The sequence below is a fragment of the Myotis myotis genome, unplaced genomic scaffold (genome assembly GCF_014108235.1).
Source record: "Myotis myotis isolate mMyoMyo1 unplaced genomic scaffold, mMyoMyo1.p scaffold_m19_p_16, whole genome shotgun sequence".
Lineage (NCBI taxonomy): Eukaryota > Metazoa > Chordata > Mammalia > Chiroptera > Vespertilionidae > Myotis > Myotis myotis.
The window spans coordinates 50784710-50803810 of record NW_023416320.1 but is presented as its reverse complement, the minus strand read 5'-3'; the positions used below and the strand labels follow the sequence as shown (position 1 = coordinate 50803810).

At 51.9% G+C, this 19101-nt stretch overlaps 1 long non-coding RNA gene across 1 annotated transcript; it reads left to right on the top strand.

Moving 5' to 3' along the window:
• Positions 1-515: 515 nt before the first annotated feature.
• Positions 516-10746, top strand: LOC118670532. Its single transcript, XR_004972366.1, has 3 exons — positions 516-614; positions 9127-9334; positions 10162-10746. It is a non-coding gene; the product is annotated as an uncharacterized LOC118670532 (long non-coding RNA).
• The last annotated feature ends 8355 nt before the right edge of the window (positions 10747-19101 follow it).

The window sequence follows — 19101 nt, the reverse complement described above, 5'->3', positions numbered from 1 at the left end:
TAAAGAAAGTTTCAATCATGCAAACTAGCAAACTACAGGTAAACAGTCAGAAAGACATAGAGCTCACCAGATCTCAAAATATGACTCCATACAATGTCTTCTGGATCATTTAATACTTCTCAACAAAAGCCACTCTTAGGACTAAAAAGAAATCAGCCGCTCCCTCTCTCTCATTCTTTCTATTTCTCTTTCATCATCCATCTTTCTACCCATTACCCATCCATCCAAACATCCATCCACTTACCCATCCATCCATTTATTCCTCTATTTCTGTTTACATATCTGTCCATATATTATACTGAGATGTTTCTATAGCTTATCTCTAGTTTGTAAAATCTTCCCATATGCAAGTTCTAAGTGAGAGAAACTGCCCAGGATTAAAGTAAGAGAGTGTGACTATCGGAGCTCTGCTCATTGCTCCACATCCTCACAGGCTGAGTGACTCACATCTCTCACCTTCAGGACATGGAGCCAAGGGGTGAAGGAGCAAAGGACACCACCCTTAACCAGGAAAGGCCTCCTGTTGTCTCTGCTCCATGTCACTGGCCTGGGCTTCTTCGCCTCGCGGTGGCCTCGGGTCAGCCAGACTCCTTCCTGGAGGCTCGGAATCCAAGGTAAGTGTCCCAAGAGAAGGAGCAGAAGGGCATGACGTTCCTATGACCTAGCTCCCAAGTCACGCGGTGTCATCACCACCCGCTGCGGGTTGAGGCAGGCACAGAGTCCTGCCGGTTCAAGGGGAGAGGGCATGGCCCCCCTGACCTCTCCCCTCTCTGTGGGAGGAACGTCAGCATTCCTTGTGAGAAGAGCATGTGCGCGGGAGAAGGGCTGTAGCTGTTCTTGAAGATACAGCCCCGCAGGCAACAGTGGGACTGCAGGCCCTCAGCCGTTTTGTGAGCCTGAGGGTAGAGATAAGTCCCCACTTCCTGGCCCCGGGAGGCACAGGCCCCTCACTGCTCTCTCCCTATCAGGGCACAGGCAGGGGCAGCTGGGGAGAGGTGACAAGTGTCTCCCAGGAGCCAGGCAGCCCAGCAGCAGGGAGGGAGGAAGGCCGTACTTCCCCTGCCCCCAGAGATGGAGAAATGTGCCAGGAGAAACCTGGGTGCAGGAAGGCCTGCAGAGATGAAGGGCTTCTTGGTCATGGGCGGAATGGCTTCTCCACAGGAAAGTGGGGCCTACCTTGAGCCTGAAGGAGGTGGGGCACCACTTCTCAGGTGTGCCCAGGGCAGTGTGGGGGGGGTACGGGGCGGGGGTGGGGGAGGGGAAGGGGAGGCCAGGTGTCCAGGCCTTGAGAACGGTGCTGGCCCCTCCTTGAGCTGCCATGTAGGGGGCACCGAGTGATGGCCACTGCACCCCGAGCCCAAGCTCCCTTGGCCCTGGGGTGCACCTGGCCTTGGGGGGAGACAGGACAGGGCATGCCCCAAACTGACCATGTTTGTCTGGAAGGGGCCAGATGACCTTGGAGGTCAACATGTGACCTTTGTGTTGAGTTATAAAAGGAGGAACGTGACCAATGTTGTTTTTATATCTGGGGTCTGGCCAGCACAAATCGCACCCACTGTCCAGTTATTCCCGCCATGATGGGCCTTAACCTGTTTCCAAATTTTCACTTAGAAATTCTGCTGCATGACAGCTTCCACATGTTCACTTATGCGCACGCCTCCTTCTCAAGAAAAGACGCCTGGAAGCGAACGTTCCATCAGTCTCGGCCCTGCTTTCCTACGGGGACCCTCCCCCGACCGTGGCCTGGACCCACCTTTTCGTGGGACTGGAATGTGGGCTATTGTAGGCGGGGCCTGTAGGCGGGCTTTCCGCATGGCCCATGTGCTTTTCTGCAGTCAATGTTTGTCAAACAAATAATTCACATTTATGTACAAATAACTCTATGCTATCTTTTCTCAATTTTTATTGATTGATTGATTTTGAGAGAGAGAGGGGAAGGGAGAGAGAAAGAGAGAGACATTGATTTATTGTTGCTTATTTATGCATTTATTGGGAGATTCTTATATGTTCCCTGACTGGGGATTGAACCCGCAACCTTGGCGCTCTAACCAACTGAGCCCCCGGCCAGGGCCCATGCTATCTTTTCACATGTTTGTCTTTGAGAGAATTGTATGACCAGCTTACTGTCAAGACAGCCCCTGGTTCCTGAATGACACGAAAGCAGGAAGCAGTCCCCAGGCCGGCTGAGGAGCTGAGGAGCCGAGAGAAGCAGGTGGCAGCCAGGCTGGGGTTCCAGGAGTCAGTTCCATCCCCAGGGAAGCCTTGACTTCGCAGCCTCATCACTGGGGGCCCAGAGGGGGTCGCTCTTCTAAGAAATGCACTCAGTAGGCCTCAGGTCTGCTCCTCCGCCCTTCCCTGGGGAACAGAGGTTGTCCCTGAGAATTCAGGCACCACTGGCAGGAAACAGCATGGCATCTGATGAGCTTCACAGGAGAGGAGGCCAGAGGGACAAAGGTTCATCAGGGACACAGGGCACCTAACGACGTCTTGCCTGGGGCCACCTTGCCTGGGGCCAGAGATGACAGTGGCACTGGCAGACCTCCGTGACTCACAGCGGATCTCACCTGTGATGGTCCCTGTTCTCTGCTGCTTTCCCTCGCCAACCTGTCTGCCAGATGCTGCAAGTTCCCTGGATGAGGGCTCTGCCTACTTCCGAGGGGCGTGGAGGCCGGCTCCCAAGCTGGCGGGGGAGTTGGCACCAGGATGCCTTCCTGAGGTGTTTGGTCTCACAGTCCTGTCAAGGCCGGTCGCCCGGCAAGCAGAGCAGCCAGAGCAGCATCACCGTGGAGACTGACGACTAACGACCACTAACAAATTCCTGTAACAAAACCCGGGAACCGCAGGCTGGGTTCTTCTCAGACGGAGACGAAAGCCTAGACCCGTGGTCGGCAAACTGCAGCTCACGAGCCACATGCGGCTCTTTGGCCCCTTGAGTGTGGCTCTTCCTAAGCCTTAGGAGTACCCTAATTAAGTTAATAACAATGTACCTACCTATATAGTTTAAGTTTAAAACATTTGGCTCTCCAAAGAAATTTCAATCGTTGTACTGTTGATATTTGGCTCTGTTGACTAATGAGTTTGCTGACCACTGGCCTAGACGATTTTTCCGTGAGTTTAAGATTTAAACTTTGAACTCAATGTACTTAGAGAGTCCCAGGCCTTGGAGGGAAGCAGCTGGACGTCCCCTCCGGGCTGTCCCCGGTGTCAGGAGAACAGATGCTTTGCTCTGTTTTTCTAAGTCAACAAGCACAGCCAGGGTCTGGGAGGACGAGTCAGGGCAGTGACAAGGAGTCTAGATGAAGATGTGCATGGCTTTCATTCTACTTCTCGCATCCGCTGGTCCCCCGACGGACTGGGGCCGGGATTTTCTTCGGGGTTGGCTTGCGGGGTGTCTCCCTGAGGGAGGCCCTGGCATTGCAGAAAGGCTCTAACCACCGAGACCCTTGCTCCCACCAGACCAGACACCAGTCCCAGGGCTGCTCCTCACCCCCGCCCGTGGTTCGCTCGCCTGTCAGTGGAGCCTGTATCCCAGGTATGTGGGGCGCTGGCTACATGGCCTGTGTCTTACACGCGCACCACGCTCATTCTCACAGCGACTTTAGGACGGGCACCGCAGGAAGCCCATTGCACTGATGTCTGGGGTTACGCCCAGGGAGCCGGCTCCCAGGCCTCTGCCCGACCAGGGGGCAAGCCATCTCCTCAATGACCACCTTCCTGGGCGCCTCATGGCCATATGCCCCCTCACCCCACCTCGGCCCTTTCAAGGCTGCCCAGTGGCAGCCTGTCGGGTCCCTGTGTGTCCTCCTCCTGGTCTTCCCCCGGCACATTGCCTGCCATGGGTGCGTGAGCAACGACCTTCTGTGCGACTGATTTCCTTCCCCTGAGAATAGAAGTGAAGAGACATTCCGGCCAGGTCACCCGGATCAGACCCCCGTGACTGTGGCGCTGCTGTGACTGTGACAGTGGGCGCTGCTGTGACTGTGGGCACCTGTTTGCTCAGGGAGGTGCTGCACCTTCTCCCTGTGCTGTTCAGGCTCCACTTACAGGGAGCGGCCACTGGATGCATCACAAGGCTCCAGCTCACACCCATGTTTCTTTTCTTTTTTTTTCTTTATTTAATTTTTAAAAATATATATTTTATTGATTTTTTACAGAGAGGAAGGAGAGGGATTGAGAGTTAGAAACATCGATAGGAGAGAAACATCAATCAGCTGCCTCCTATACACCTCGTACTGGGGATGTGCCTATAACCCAGGTACATGCCCTTGACCGGAATCGAACCTGGGACCCTCCAGTCCACAGGCTGACATTCTATCCACTGAGCCAAACCCATCAGGGACACCTGTGTTTCTTGAGTGGAGTTGGCAACACACCAACGTCAAGGAAATTTAAAATCCCGTTCCTCAAGGCAAATTAGGATTCAAAGGAAGAACTGTGTTAACAAATGACACCTTACAAAACGGCGTATTCCCCACGCCTCAGCGGCAGGCAGGTTGCCGTATGTGAAAAGGACTGTCCCAGTGGGCTCCTCTCCACAGCTTTTTAAAAACAGGCACCTGGAGACCGAGCCCTCAGCCCTGAGGGGACCAGGGTGTCTGCACGTGGGGAGTTCAGGTGTTGGGTTTTGCCCTTCTGTGCTCCCCGCTACATGATGCTCCTGCTCCCCCCTCCCCCCCACGCCATCTGGAGAATGCAAGGACAGCCAGGCCCTGCTGAGAGGTCAGCGGGCACCGCCCCGCACTGGGCTTCACCTCACAGCTGCTCAGCCTGAGGGCCTGCCACCAAGCCACTCAGCCCTTCCTTCCACGGGGCTCAATAAGTATCAATATTTAATCTCGTCGCTGATAAAAACTGTGGTTGAGGCTTTTGACTAAAAAATGTTTTAGTAAACACCGGCTTTTTAAGCAATCGAAGCAGGTAAATTATTCATGCCCAGAAAATAATGGAGCTACTGACATTATTGAGTTAGTCTCAGCCACCAGCTCATTTCTGGTTTCTCTCATGAATTCCTTCGTTTATGAAGCCAAGCCTGTGAGGAGGTACCACTTCACCGTCTTGTTGATTAGAACACGGACATTGGTTTGGAGTCGTCGAGTCAGCTGTTCAAGATCCTGGCCAGTCAGAGGCGGAGCTCAGGTTCAAGTCCAACTCTGACTCCATGCCCAGAGCTGGGTCCCCTAAAAAGTCGGAGTTAATGCATTATCCATTTTCCACAACATTTTGGGCAGCAAAGACTTTGTTGCTGGAATTACTGGCCAGCCCCAGAGTGTGTGGCTGTGAGCACTGGCCGCACGGTCAGTCTGAGTGGCTCGCACACCGTTCCATCCACCCATTCGTTCGCTCACCCACTCATTCCCCACGTGCTCTTTAAGGGGCAGCAGCGTGCCAAGCCCCCGGGGGAGCCCTGGGTAGATTAATCGGCTGCTGTCTGCCCAGGAGAAGCCAGCGAGGTGATTTATAAGAGCAGCCGGGTAAACGCGGCCCCAGGCCTGTGATGGGCTCCGGGGCCGCGCAGCGGGCCAGGCACTGGCTACAGGGCAAGGGAGACCTTGCTGGGCCGCGCTCAGCCCATTCTCTGTTCTCAAGCCTACGTCCTGTCCCGTATGTACAGACCAGCGAGTGCCAACCGTTTCCATCTCATGGCGCATAAACTAATTACCAAAATCCTGCTGCACACCAAGAAATACGGTTTTTGCCGACCTGGCAAAATAAAATAGGTACAATTTTGATTCATTCACACTGGACGGCTCTTGTTGTGTTGGCTGTTGTCATTTTTTAATTTGTCGGTCTAGGGCCGTGGTCGGCAAACTGTGGCTCAAGAGCCACATGCGGCTCTTTGGCCCCTTGAGTGTGGCTCTTCCTTAAGCCTTAGGAGTACCCTAATTAAGTTAATAACAAGGTACCTACCTCTATAGTTTAAGTTTAAAACATTTGGCTCTCCAAAGAAATTTCAATCCTTGTACGTTGATATTTGGCTCTGCTGACTCATGAGTTTGCCGACCACGGGTCTAGGGGAAGAGAGGTGCGTGTCCCTGACGGAACAGTCAGGCGTTGCGTGTTTTACAAGTCCTGGAGCGCACCGGGAAAACTGCTGGTGTGGACCTTTGAGGTTGTAAACAGAGCTGAGCACAGTTCCTGGTGTTGGGCGTGTGCACACCGGGGGGGGGAGATGACGTGTGTTATGGGCTTTATTTGGGAACGGGGTACTTTCACAGGTAACCAAGTTAATCTGAGGGCATTAGCGTGGGCTCTCACCCAGTGTGGCTGGTGTCATTATAGAAAGGGGGCCATGGGACACAGAAACAGGCCCGCTGAGGAAAGGTGACGTGAAGACACGAGGAGGAAGCCACGTGGGGGTGGAGGGTTTGAGGGTGCGTCTGCAAACAATGGTCCTAGGATGCTGGTGCCGTGGCCCCCGCCCTCTCCCCCCGCCACAGAGCGGGGTGCGGGAAGGACTGTTCCCTGCAGGTGTCGGGGGTGCCTCTGCCGTGGTTTTGAACTTCCAGCCTCCAGAACTGAGAGGAACATGTTTCTGTTGCTTTAAGCCCCTCACCTGTGGCAGTGCTCGACCTCCCGCCCCGGGAAGCTGCCAGAAGCCTGTCGGCATGTCTTTTTTTTTTTAAATTAAATCTTTATTTATTGTTCAGATTATTACAGTTGCTCCTCTTTTTTCCCCCCATAGCTCCCCTCCACCCAGTTCCCACCTGACCCTCTGCCCTTACCCCCTCCACACTGTCCTCATCCATAGGTGCACGATTTTTGTCCAGTCTCTTCCCGCACCCCCCACACCCCTGTCCCCCCAAGAATAGTCAGTCCACTCCCTTTCTATGCCCCTGATTCTATTATATTCACCAGTTCATTCTGTTCATCAGGTTATTTATTCACTTGATTTTTAGATTCACTTGTTGATAGATGTGTATTTGTTGTTAATAATTTGTATCTTTAACTTTTACTTCTTCTTCCTCTTCTTAAAGGATACCTTTCAGCATTTCATATAATACTGGTTTGGTGGTGATGAACTCCTTTAGCTTTTCCTTATCTGTGAAGCTCTTTATCTGACCTTCAATTCTGAATGATAGCTTTGCTGGATAAAGTAATCTTGGTTGTAGGTTCTTGGCATTCATCACTTTGAATATTTCTTGTCACTCCCTTCTGGCCTGCAAAGTTTCTGTTGAGAAATCAGCTGACAGTCGTATGGGTACTCCCTTGTAGGTAACTGACTGTCTTTCTCTTGCTGCTTTTAAGATTCTCTCTTTGTCTTTTGCTCTTGGCATTTTAATTATGATGTGTCTTGGTGTGGTCCTCTTTGGATTCCTTTTGTTTGGGGTTCTCTGCACATCCTGGACTTGTAAGTCTATTTCTTTCACAAGGTAGGGGAAGTTTTCTGTCATTATTTCTTCAAATAGGTTTTCAATATCTTGCTCTCTCTCTTCTTCTGGCACCCCCATTATTCGGATGTTGGTGCACTTGAAGTTGTCCCAGAGGCTCCTTACACTATCTTCATACTTTTGGATTCTTTTTTCTTTTTGTTTTTCCGGTTGGGTGTTTTTTGCTTCTTCATCTTTTAAATCTTTGACTTCATTCTTGCGATCCTCTAGTCTGCTGTTGGAACTCTGTATAATATTCTTTATTTCAGTCAGTGTATGCTTAATTTCTACTTAGTCCTTTTTCATATCCTTGAGGGTCTCACTAGATTTCTTGAAGATCTCACTAAATTTATCGGCGGTCCACTAGACTTATTGAGGGTCTTACTAAATTTATTGGTGGTTTCTAGAAAATTCTTGAAAAACCTTATAACTGTGGTTTTGAACTCTTTATCCAGTCGTTTGCTTTCCTCCATTTCTGTCATTTGTGACCTGTTTCTTTGTCTCTGCATTTTTTATGCTTCCCTGTGTTGATAGAGTGGCTTTCTGTGCTAGGTGTCCTATAGGGCCCAGTGGCTCAGCCTCCGCAATTACCTGAGGTGGACACTCTCAGTGCACCCCTTTGTAGTTAAGCCTTGATTGTTGTAGGATCACTGGGAGGAATTGACCTCCAGGCCAATTGGCTGTGAGAATCAGCTGTGGTTATAGTGGGAGAGCTTCTGTGCTGGAGACACCCTTCTGGGGCAAGACTTGCTTCAGTGGGGCTTTGGTGCTCACTGAGTCTGCCCCCTGAGTGTGTCCCTTATGGATCTGAGGAGTTGTAATCTGGATGGTCCCACTCTGACCACTGGGTACAGTGGCTCTTGGATCTAAGGAGGTGCTAATTTAGCCTCTGCCTGAGGCTACCCAGCAGGAGCTATGGAGAGATCTGCTGATTCCTCTTCTTTGTTTGGGGTTTGGAGATGCCTAGATGAGGCCCAGCTGTGAAGCAATGCAAGCTGCTGTGGGGCCTTGGGCCTTCTTTTGGAAGTTCTGGGTCTCTCTGACCCAGCTGCAGTTTGTTAGGTAATTTTCAGATTGCAAAGGGCCAGGCCTTTCATATGAAAAAGCCTCTGTGGACAGCTTGGGTGGGGCAGGGTCTCAGGGGATCAACAAGGCGGAGCAAACAGCTATGGCTGATCCTCAGTCCTACCCTAAGAGGCCCCTCATCTCAGTGTCCCGGTAATCGCTGCAGCACCTCTGAGAGAAAGCTGCCCTCGAGTTCTGACCGATGCCAGACAGTCCAGTTTCTCCCCGTATGAGTCTGGGTCCCCAGAGACTCACCCTGAACTGGATGGAGTTCAGAGCAGTTGGGAGCTTGAGACTCTCTCCCGATTGAAAAAGACAACCATGTCCTCAGTTGTCAGCCCTTTCCACGTGTGCTTCCGTACCTCTGCACTTTACTTCCGCACCTCCTCTGAGTCTCAGTGTGCTTTTCTCTTTCCTTCTAGTGTAGAATTTCCATGAGCCAGCCTTCCTGTGGTTCTGGATGATGTCCATTTTGTCTTTTAGTTGTATTTTTGAAGTGGTTGTGCGAGGCAGCAATTTCTGGTGTTTACCTATTTTGCCATCTTGGTTTCTCTTGTTGGCATGTCTTTATGTTTAGTGGCTTCTTATGATTGAGCTCCTGTTGACACTTGATGGCTCAAAATGCTTGTAAGCATAGGGAAGTGTGTGGAAGGGAGGAGCCACACACATCTACTCACTGTGTGCAAACCACCAGAGCAACCTGTGTCTGAGCTTCGTGCCCAGTGGCGACCACAGAAGTGCTGATGGAAACAGGGGTCAGTGGTCACATCCCCCGGGAAGGGACCAAGACAGACATACCCACAGAGGACCGCAGGTGCCCCCAGCTTTCCCGGGAGGAAGGCAGCCGTCTTCCCAAGTCACAGCTGTCTCCAACATGGTGGTGGTTGCTGTGCAAACAGGAGGTAAGAGTCCTAGTGGAAGCCCTGTTCCCAAGCCGGGGTGGCCCCAGGATCTGCTGGGAATGACATCTTTTTTCAATTGAGAAGCTTGTGGCTAAAACCCAACACCAAGAGCCCATGCTTTCCTCCTCAAGGCCTGGGCACCCCAGCATCTCCTCATCCTCCTGAGAAGTCTCTGGAACCAACCCCAAACTTATTAAACATTTCTATCTTCCAAAGAAACACAGAAGTGGCGAGTGCCGCCCACAAGCAAGATGCACAGCGGCCGAGACACTCGGCGCCTGCGGGCGCTGGGGCTGTGCTGGGCTTGGCAGCCGGGTCCAGGTGTAGTGCCCACGGTGCCTGTGGTGTTCTGTGGACACGGGTCTAACTTCTGCTGGAAAAATTTTCAGGTCAAATGGTTTATAGTCATGATGTGTGGCCCGAAACTCGGGGACTCAGTCTCTGTTGACCTTCACGTGGTTTTCTGAGGAGCGTTGTCCCGGCCCGTCGGAGGTCCTCCTGTGGCATCTGTCTGAGCCACAGAGTCCCCACTCTCTGCCTCCCTCAGGAACCAGCCCCCTACCTGCATGCAGGCTCCTGGCACAACCACAGCTTCCACCTTCTCTGGCACCTCCGCTCCTCAGTGAAAGCCTGGCGGTGAGGGCGGTGCTTCTGAGACACCTGATGGATGGCTAGAGCGCTCCCGGTTCCAAATGCTTCCTTGGACCAAACGGTGCAATAAAAATAACAACCACCATCCGTGAGCTTACCACGTGCCACGCTGCTGAGGCCTTTACCTAACTGTGCGTGTGCAGCCAGGCCACGGTGGCTACTGTCTTGTTTTACAGAAGAGGCGGAGCTGGCACGAGAACCATCTGATCCAAGGGAGCTCCCTGCATCCTCGCAGCAAGCGGTCCTTCCCAGGAGCTGTGTGCTTACACCACGTCTATGGCATTGGGCCCTTAGGAATGATTGTTGCTAAACATACCGTGGCCTGACTTTACAGGATGGCATCGCCACGTGTCCCATGAAGATGCACATAAACTGGCAATGCTGACGGTGAGGACCCATCAGAAGTTATTCCCAGGTCTCTTGGTCCAAGAGGCTGAGATTCTCCTGAGTTGCTGGTCTCAGGGGACTGAGCTTGCAGCTGCTTCAGCCCGCTCTGCGCTGGCCCCGCCGCTCTGCGATGGCCCCGCCCCCTGCACTGCTGCTTGAAGTGAGGAGCCACTGTGGGTGGCCTCCAGCTAGCGGACCTTTGGATTTCCGTCTATCAGTTTTACCATAGATTTATTACTTTCCTACCCACACTTTCCTCTGGCCTGAATTCGCTCCTTTATTTATTTTCATTTCCTTCCATTGTATGTATCTTTAAAACCTTACCAAATCTTTGATGAAAATTGGCAGAGTATCCTATATAATCCTATATAATAAAAGGCTAATATGCAAATTGACCAAATGGCAGAATGACCAGTCACTATGATGCACACTGGCCATCAGGGGGAAGACGCTCAACACAGGAGCTGCCCCTTGGTGGTCAGTGCACTCTCACAGGGGGAGTGTCACTCAGCCAGAAGCTGGCCATGGGCGAGCGCAGTGGCAGCGGCAGGAGACAGCCATCAGCAGGACATCCCCTGAGGGCTCCCTGACTTTGAGAGGGTGCAGGCTGAGTTGAGGGACCATCCCTACCCCCTACCCCTCCCCCTCCCCCCCCCCTCCCCCAGTGCATGAATGTCAGTCGTGCACTGGGCCCCTAGTATTAAATAAGTAAATACGATGTATTCTAGTGTGATTCTAATTAATTTTTTGGGAAGATCCTCTCAAGGGTTTATTATATCAGCAGAACTATTTTAGATGCTGTACATATACTGAAACCTCCAAATTAAGAATTATGACATAACCCAAATAGTCTTCTGATGTTTGAAATACAATTTTTTATTCTATTTCTTATTCTATGGGCCAAGCAGTGTCTAACCAGGAGTATGAAACTAAGACTCAGGAATCCCAGACTCTGGTCCCTGCTTACTTCCACACACAGTGCCTTTCAACCTCGGTTTTAACTGTACTGAACAGTTCAGTGCAGGAGGCTCGGAGCTCAATTACAACCCAAGCACGTTCACCCAGCTACGGGATGGCATCACAGGGTTTCTTCGACATCTGTTCATCCTTAAAACGACTTTTTCTCCTCTGAGTAATGTGCCAGAGCTCTAGGCCTGAGCAGTCACCCTTTGTGTAACCCTTTCATCAGACAGAAATGAAATGTAATAACAGGACTCAGATGCAAGCCAGAGTTGCCTGTTAGGATTACTAACCCAATTTCATAGAGAGGAGAGAACCAAGCTAAGAGATTCATCAGAATATCTCAAATCAGCCATGTGTAATTCAGATTCATTGTCCTGATATTTATCTCACTCACTGAGCACTCTGGCCTTTTCTGAGAAGGTGAATTAATTACTAAGCAACTTGCAAGGCCAGTGTTGCTCAGTGGTTGAGTATTGACCTATGAAGCAAGAGGTCAAGGTTTGATTTCTGGTCAGGACACATGCCTGGGTTCGATCCCCAGTAGGAGGCATACAGGAGGCAGCTGATGGATGATTCTCTCTCACTGATGATTCTATCTCTCTCTCCCTCTCTCTTCCTCTCTGAAATCAATAAGAATATATTTTTTAAAAAATTATTAAGCAACGTCTGTAAAGCTACTTCAGTCAGCTTTTTCTTCCTCCCAAGAGCGATTCACAGAGTAGAGGCCGTTACAGATTCAACTGATTCATTATTGACAACATGCAAGCTCATTGATGGGTTTAGGATTTGTTCCCACATCTTTTATTTCCTATGAAAGGGAGAGAAGATAGATGTTTTAAACTTTTAACTATTTACTTAAAAACTTGCATTTTATTGTTGTTTTTTTCACCACAGCAACATATGCCCACTGTTCTAATGGAGAGCTCTCCAACTAATAGGCCTCTTCATTTTTTATAGTTATTTCTAGAGAAGATTGGTACTGAGTTTGTGAAGGAAAAACAAAATTCCTAAAAGCTCCCTAGAAAGGACAATGGAAGTAATAACTAATCTTAGGATTGTTGCCCTCTGAGCACATTTTCGATCATTTTCCAAATGGTCTGGCTGTATCTCTGGCTGCCTGGCACAACGATTTTGACATTAGGTAAGCTCCATCTTTTTATTAAGAAACCTGAGCTATACCTACAAGAAGAGCCCAGTTAAAATCCTTTTAGTGACGGATAGAATTCTGTGTCAAAGTCATCAAACATTAAATTATGACCCTGCTTGGGTCCTGCTCAAGGTGGAGCTGAACTTTCAAACCAAAGAAGCTCTTTGCATGAATCATTTGTGCAACTATTTCTAACCACTGTGAATGACCAATGAAATTTACAAGGAGTCTCATAATCATGGGAATATTATTTTGTTTTTTGTTAATATTCACCCAAGGATATTCTTCCATTGATTTTTTTAAGAGAGTGGAAGAGAGGGGAGAGAGAGAAACATCGATGTGAGAGAGACACATCAATTGGTTGCTCCTGTACATGCCCCGACCAGGGCTGGGATCGAGCCTGCAGCCGAAGTACATGCCCTTGACTGGAATCAAACCTGGGACGCTTCAGTCCCCGGGCCAACACGCTATCCACTGAGCCAAACCACCTAGGTCACCATGAATGTTAGAGTGTTTTCTGTTGTGAGTCACTGACAACCCTCCTGAAATGGCTTGAACTTCAACAGGAAGTTGATGGGCTCATGTATCTGGGTCCTCAGGTGCCAGTGTCACTTCAGAGTGTCCCTCCCTTTCATGTCCTTGTACAGCTGCATTTGGCTTTGTCTTCAGATGGTCCTCTCCCATGGAGCAGAATGGCTCAGATCGTCAGAGGTCACACTCAGGTACCCAGTGTCCAGGAAGAGAACAGTTTTCTTTAATTTTTATTTATTAACTAGAGGCCCAGTGCATAAAATTTGTGCACTAGGGGCGGGTGTCCCTCAGCCCAGCCTGCACCCTCTCCAATTTGGGACCCTTGGGGGATGTCCAACTGCTGGTTTAGACATCCTCTCACAATCCGAGACTGCTGGCTCCCAACTGCTCACCTGCTTGCCTGCCTGATTGCCCCAAACTGCTTCTGCCTGTAGCCTGATCACCCCCTAACCACTTTCCTGCCAGCCTGATTGACGCCTAACTGCTCCCCTGCCAGCCTGATCACCCCCAACTGCCCTCCCCTGCTGGCCCAGTCTCCCCCTAACTCAGCCGTGGGCAAACTATGGCCCGCGGGCCGGATCTGGCCCGTTTGAAATGAATAAAACTAAAAAAAAAAAAAAGACCATACCCTTTTATGTAATGATGTTTACTTTGAATTTATATTAGTTCACACAAACACTCCATCCATGCTTTTGTTCTGGCCCTCTGGTCCAGTTTAAGAACCCATTGTGGCCCTCGAGTCAAAAAGTTTGCCCACCCCTGCCCTAACTTCACTCCCCTGATGGCCCAGTTGCCCCAACTGCCCTCCCTTGCTGGCCTGATCACCCACAACTGCCCTCCCCTGCAGGCAATCTTATGGCTGTGGGTGCTGCCATCTTTGAGGGTGGGACAATCAATTAGCATATTCCCTCTTTATTGGCTGTGGGTGCCACCATCTTTGAGGGTGGGACAGTCAATTAGCATATTCCCTCCTTATTGGCTGTGGGTGCTGCCATCAATTAGCATATTCCTTCTTTATTAGATAGGATTTTTAGAGAGAGAGAGGAAGGGAGAGAAAGAGGAAGGTAGAGAGAGAAAGGGAGAGAGAGTAATAGCAGGAGAGAGAGATTGATTTGTTGTTCTACTTAGTTATGTATTCACTGGTTGCTTCTTATATGTGCCCTGACTAGGGATCTAACCCCCAACCTTGCTTTTGGGAGGACGATCTAACCAGCTGAGCTACCCGTCCAGGGCCGAAGATATCATGCGTGTGAGTAATTCTTTGAAAAGCAAGCAATCCCTCCTCAACCAAAGCACCAGTGCACTGGTTTGAACTGGGCCTCATTCCTCTTGCAGAAACAACCCTGGGGCCAGAGAAGCGCCTGCCCTCTGGGCTCGTCCCAATCACCATAGGTGGGCTCCTGTGCCAATCACCTTGACAGGCGTGGGCCTGCCCTGACCTTAGACCCCTCAGAGCTTCTCACCGGACATGAGAGAGGCTGCCCCCCCACCCCAGACCACAGGCTGTGCACCAAGCAGGGACAGAAGGGTGCCACGAGACAGCCACTGAGACACTCCAATCCCTAAACTATGGGGAACTGATATAGTGTTAAACCTCAGACTGACCTGTTGGCAAAGTCACAAACAAGTCCCAGCTTAGAGGGCAGAGTCCTCTTAGCATAATTAGGCTTGACCTTATAACACTCCCCAGATCTTACCTGGGAAGCTAATGGGCTGAGGGAAGTGTAGGAAGTGTAACTATGGGCAAAACAAGTGAAACTCACAAGAACTGTGTACCTATGGTAATCACTACCTTGTTTACCTCTGACTATAAAAGGTCGGTGCGGCCTGAGCACGGGTGGAAGTCCTTCCTCTTGAGTTGGACTTACCCGCCTGGCCCCCAATATTCCCAAATTATCTCTTGTCTCTTCCCTTTCATTTGTGTGTGGCTCCTCTTCCAGATCCTGAACCCTGAACCACGCGGGACGTGGAGGGAAACATTTACCACACTAAACTCCTTCCGGCGCTCTTTTGTTCAACTTTATTCACAGGAAGTGGGTGGGGGCGACGTGTGGAGCCCAAACATACACAGAAGCGGTTAAAAATAGCTGTTCCTGCGGAAGCCTAAAGGTGATGGCCGGTCCCATGTTCCCATTTCTGGGAGCCCACCAAAGACTTAGACACTAAACGTGCTTCAATTCTAAATCAAAGAAAGGTGGTCTTTCGCAGTATTTGCCTTAAAGGCTGTCCTTCTAGGGTGAGCAAGCTCTGACCTTCCCTGTGTGTGTCATACTGATTCACGGGCATTGTCCATTCTACCAGTGTCACAGCAGGCGACTTACTCAGCCCCTGGGGTGCAGGTGCCCATCTGTAAAAGGGGGGCCATCATACCTCCTCCTCACTGTGCTATGAAGATCGAGTGAGGATCCAAGAGGGAGGCACGTGGGTCACTGATGACAGGCGGGGAGAGGAGAGGGAGGAAGGGACAGAGAAACTACCCTCACCTCCAGCCGGGCCGGCCTTGCAGTGCTGGCTCCCCTCACACGAGGCCCCTTAGGCTATTCTCTGCGTTTCTCCCGATGGCCATGGAGGCTCAGGGGAGCTAGTTTCCTTCCAGGGCTTATCTGGGGTCAGGCCTGCTCTAACCAAGCTCCAGCGGGGGAGGGAGGGAGGGTGGGAAGAGACCAACCAAAGGACTTCTATGCCTCTATGCAAGGCCCATGGACACAGACAGCAGGGGGTGAAGGCCTGGGGCAGGGGCATGGGGGGGGGGACAAACCAGCTAGAAGGGGGTCAATGGGGGAAGAAAGGGGACATAATACTTTCAACAATAAAGATTTAATTAAAAAACCAAAAGAAAACCAGTTAAATATAATATCATCCCAGACACTGGCAGAGGCCTTATCATGGAGCTGGGACATGCGGCTTTACTTCTTGCTTCCATCTACTTTGAAGCAGAAAGATACTGGTGCTCCGTAAAGATTCTTAGAACTGCCATCCAGTCCTGGCTGGTGTGGCTCAGTGGACAGAGCGTCGGCCTGTGGACTGAAGGGTCCCAGGTTAGATTCCAGTCAAGGCCACCTGCCTGGGTTGCGGGCTCATCCCCAGTGGGGGGCAAGCAGGAGGCAGCCGATCAATGATTCTCTCCCATCCTTGATGTTTCTATCTCTCTCTCCCTCTCCCTTCCTCTCTGAAATCAATAAAAATATATTTAAAAAATAAAAGAACTGCCATCCACCCTAGCTGCTGGCCGAGTGTCCTGGTCACTGGCGTGAGCGCGGTCACAGAAAGAAGCCCTGCGCCACTGATTCAGAAGGGGTCGCGGCCCACTTGCAGTGCCCGCCAAGCACAGAGGTAGGAACGGGGCGGTCGTGCCCCTGTTGTGATGGAAGAGGCACATGGAAGCGGTGTCTTGTTTCGATTCTAAAAGGAGAGAGTCCTTGATCTGCTGCCTTCCTGGGGACAGGAGCCTGGCTCCGAGCCCCGAGTGGAGGCAGCGGCCGGGCCGCGCTGGGCACCGTGGCCTGTGATCCGCTGCAGGCACTTGGGATAATCAGGAGGAGAGGACCTCGCGCCTCAGGACGGGAGGCTGGGCATCCAATGCAGGGCAGCGGCCCTGCCGCCGGCTTCTCGCCTCCTTGGTCTCCGTCCCGGCTCTGTCCCTCCTCCGCTGGCGGGCAGCCTCCTGCACCCAGTGTCAGGCTTTGCTTCCCATCCCCGAAGAGCAAAGGAAGGCTGTAGGGAGCGTTGATTCAGAATTCCCTTTAGAGGAAACATCTGGAAAAGAAGGAAAAGAGAAACCTCTGAAATCCAGAGGAGCCAGAACACAAGGCTTAAGTCTGAAAGTGAGTTCTTGTTTTTCCTCAGACTCAGTGTGTTAGCGCAGAACCGATGTGTGCGCTGCTGCCTTGCCAGCTAACGGAGCTCCGCTCCATCTCAGCTGAGGCTGCAGAAGCGCTGGAAGCAGGCGCACGTCCCATGCGTGGAGGCGCTGCCCTCGCGGGGACCGAGGCTCTGGAATGAGCCAGTGCTGGGGACACGTGAGCAGGGGCCCCGCTTCCCCCAAACGAACTTCCCAGCAGACACGTCCCGAGACGCCAGGGCGTGAGTGCGGCTCGATGTGTGTATGTCGTTCCCGTTGGCATCTACACAAACGCTGTCAGGTCTGCCTCTGTGAAGGCAGCTGTAGGCGCAGTGCGAGCACGCGGGGCTCGGCTGTCTCTTTCTTCCAGACGCACAATGATTTTCTGGCGCAGCCATTGAAACTCCCCGTGTATATCCCATCCATTATTTAAAGGACAGTGGCATTTTCTACACACGCACACTGCCTGGGAGGTGGGCGAATAAAGACTCAGCAAGTGCATTGCAGGCTGGCTCCCAGCGCAGTGAAGACGTGGGGATGCGTGGGGACGCCTCCCTCCCCCAACAGCTCATTGAACTCAACTGGGTCAGCGGAAAACTCAACCCTGGCGCCGGCCAGCCCGACAGCTGACAGCTCTCTCTCTGTCTGATGCTCGTGTTCCCACACGCTCATTCCCGAGCCGCCGTCCACAGCTAATGACCCATCTGTCCGCCGACCTGTCCAACCTCAGAGGTGTTCCTTGAGTTGCCCGCAGAAGATCCCAGCATCCCTCGGGGGCTCTGCAGGGAAAGCCCGGGGGTGGGAGGCAGCCGCCGCTCACCTGTGGGCTGGTGCCCGCCCCTGACCTGGAAAACCCACCGCCACTCGCGCCACAGATCTGTGCAAGGCCAAGTCGATAAATTCCTCATCATCTCCTCTAACGTCTCTTAGTTAACACCTTAGGGTGGCATAAGAGTTTTACCCGGGATACCCCTTTAAGTCCTCAAAACAACCCTGACAGGCAGGAACCCCAGTTATCTCCAGTGAGCGATGAGGGCACTGAAGCCAGGGCGGTCACATCCTTACCTGTGGCCTCACAGGCAGCGCCAGCAGCGCCAGTGCTCAGGCGGCAGCCAGGCCGGCCTCGCGCTGACTCTCTTCCTCCCTCTGCCCGCGCTGCCGGGCGGAGGCCGCTGCGATCCGGTCCTCGGCGAGGACGTGCCTGGGTCGGAGAAAACAGGGCTCTTTGGAGGGTCTGCGTGAGAACAGCTACCTACCGAGCACTTCCCGTGAGCCAGCCCACAGGGCCCGGTGCCCAAGGCCGCACAGTTGGAAGACCCCCCTCTCAGTGGGACCCTAGCAACTGCACGTCCCGCTCTCACCTTCCTTTCAGGCACAACACTCATTTTCGTGTGTTTCTGATGCCTCACCTGTGACTGTCTGTTGCCAACAGTGGTGCATATGGAACATCGAGATGCTTTGCCTCCAGGCTGACATGGCGCATAAGCTCTGCAGGGTCGTCAGCAGTAAAACAAGAATGTCAACCTGACAGATTCGTCGTCTCCTTTCAGAAAAATGGAATGAGAGCCCAGGAAGGAAGGCCTGGCAGTTGGGAGCTTGTCTCTGCGCCACGGCCCAGGCTGCAGACCATCCTGCCAGCCCGCGAGGAGGAGCTGCGTGGCCTCCTTGGCAGTGAAGGATTAAGAACACCCCTTTCAATGCCTGTCGCAGGAGGCAGTGCAATAGGGAGCGACTGGATTTTGCTTTCCGGTTGCATAAATGCTTTCTAGACCCGGAAGCCAATGGGGAAAACGCTTATTTTCATCCTCCGGCAGTTTTGGGTGCTATAAATAGACTCCACGGGATGGTCAGGACATACACGGATTCTGGGGGCATCACCCAGGAAGGAGACGGGGGTCCTCAGGGCCGGAGGAGCGGAGGAGGGGTCAGGGGAGCTCACAGCTGCCAATCCTGAAGACTTCGCTGGTTGCGTCTGGGCCCCCGTGGCCTCTCTGGCCATAGCTGGTACTTACTGGTGCTCCTGGGTGTGCTGGCGTGTCTGTGCCGGGTCGAGCACAGGAGTGGGAGGGGATTTGCTAGTATTATCCCCTCGAGTTGCAGATGAGAAATAGGAGATTTAAGAAGATTAAGGAGCTCGCCCCAGTTTCTGCAGCTGAGACAAAAGCCAGGCTTTAATAGACCATCGAACCGCAGAGCCAGCACGAACTTGGGCACTCGTCACCCCAAGTCCCCCTCCTGTTGATGCCC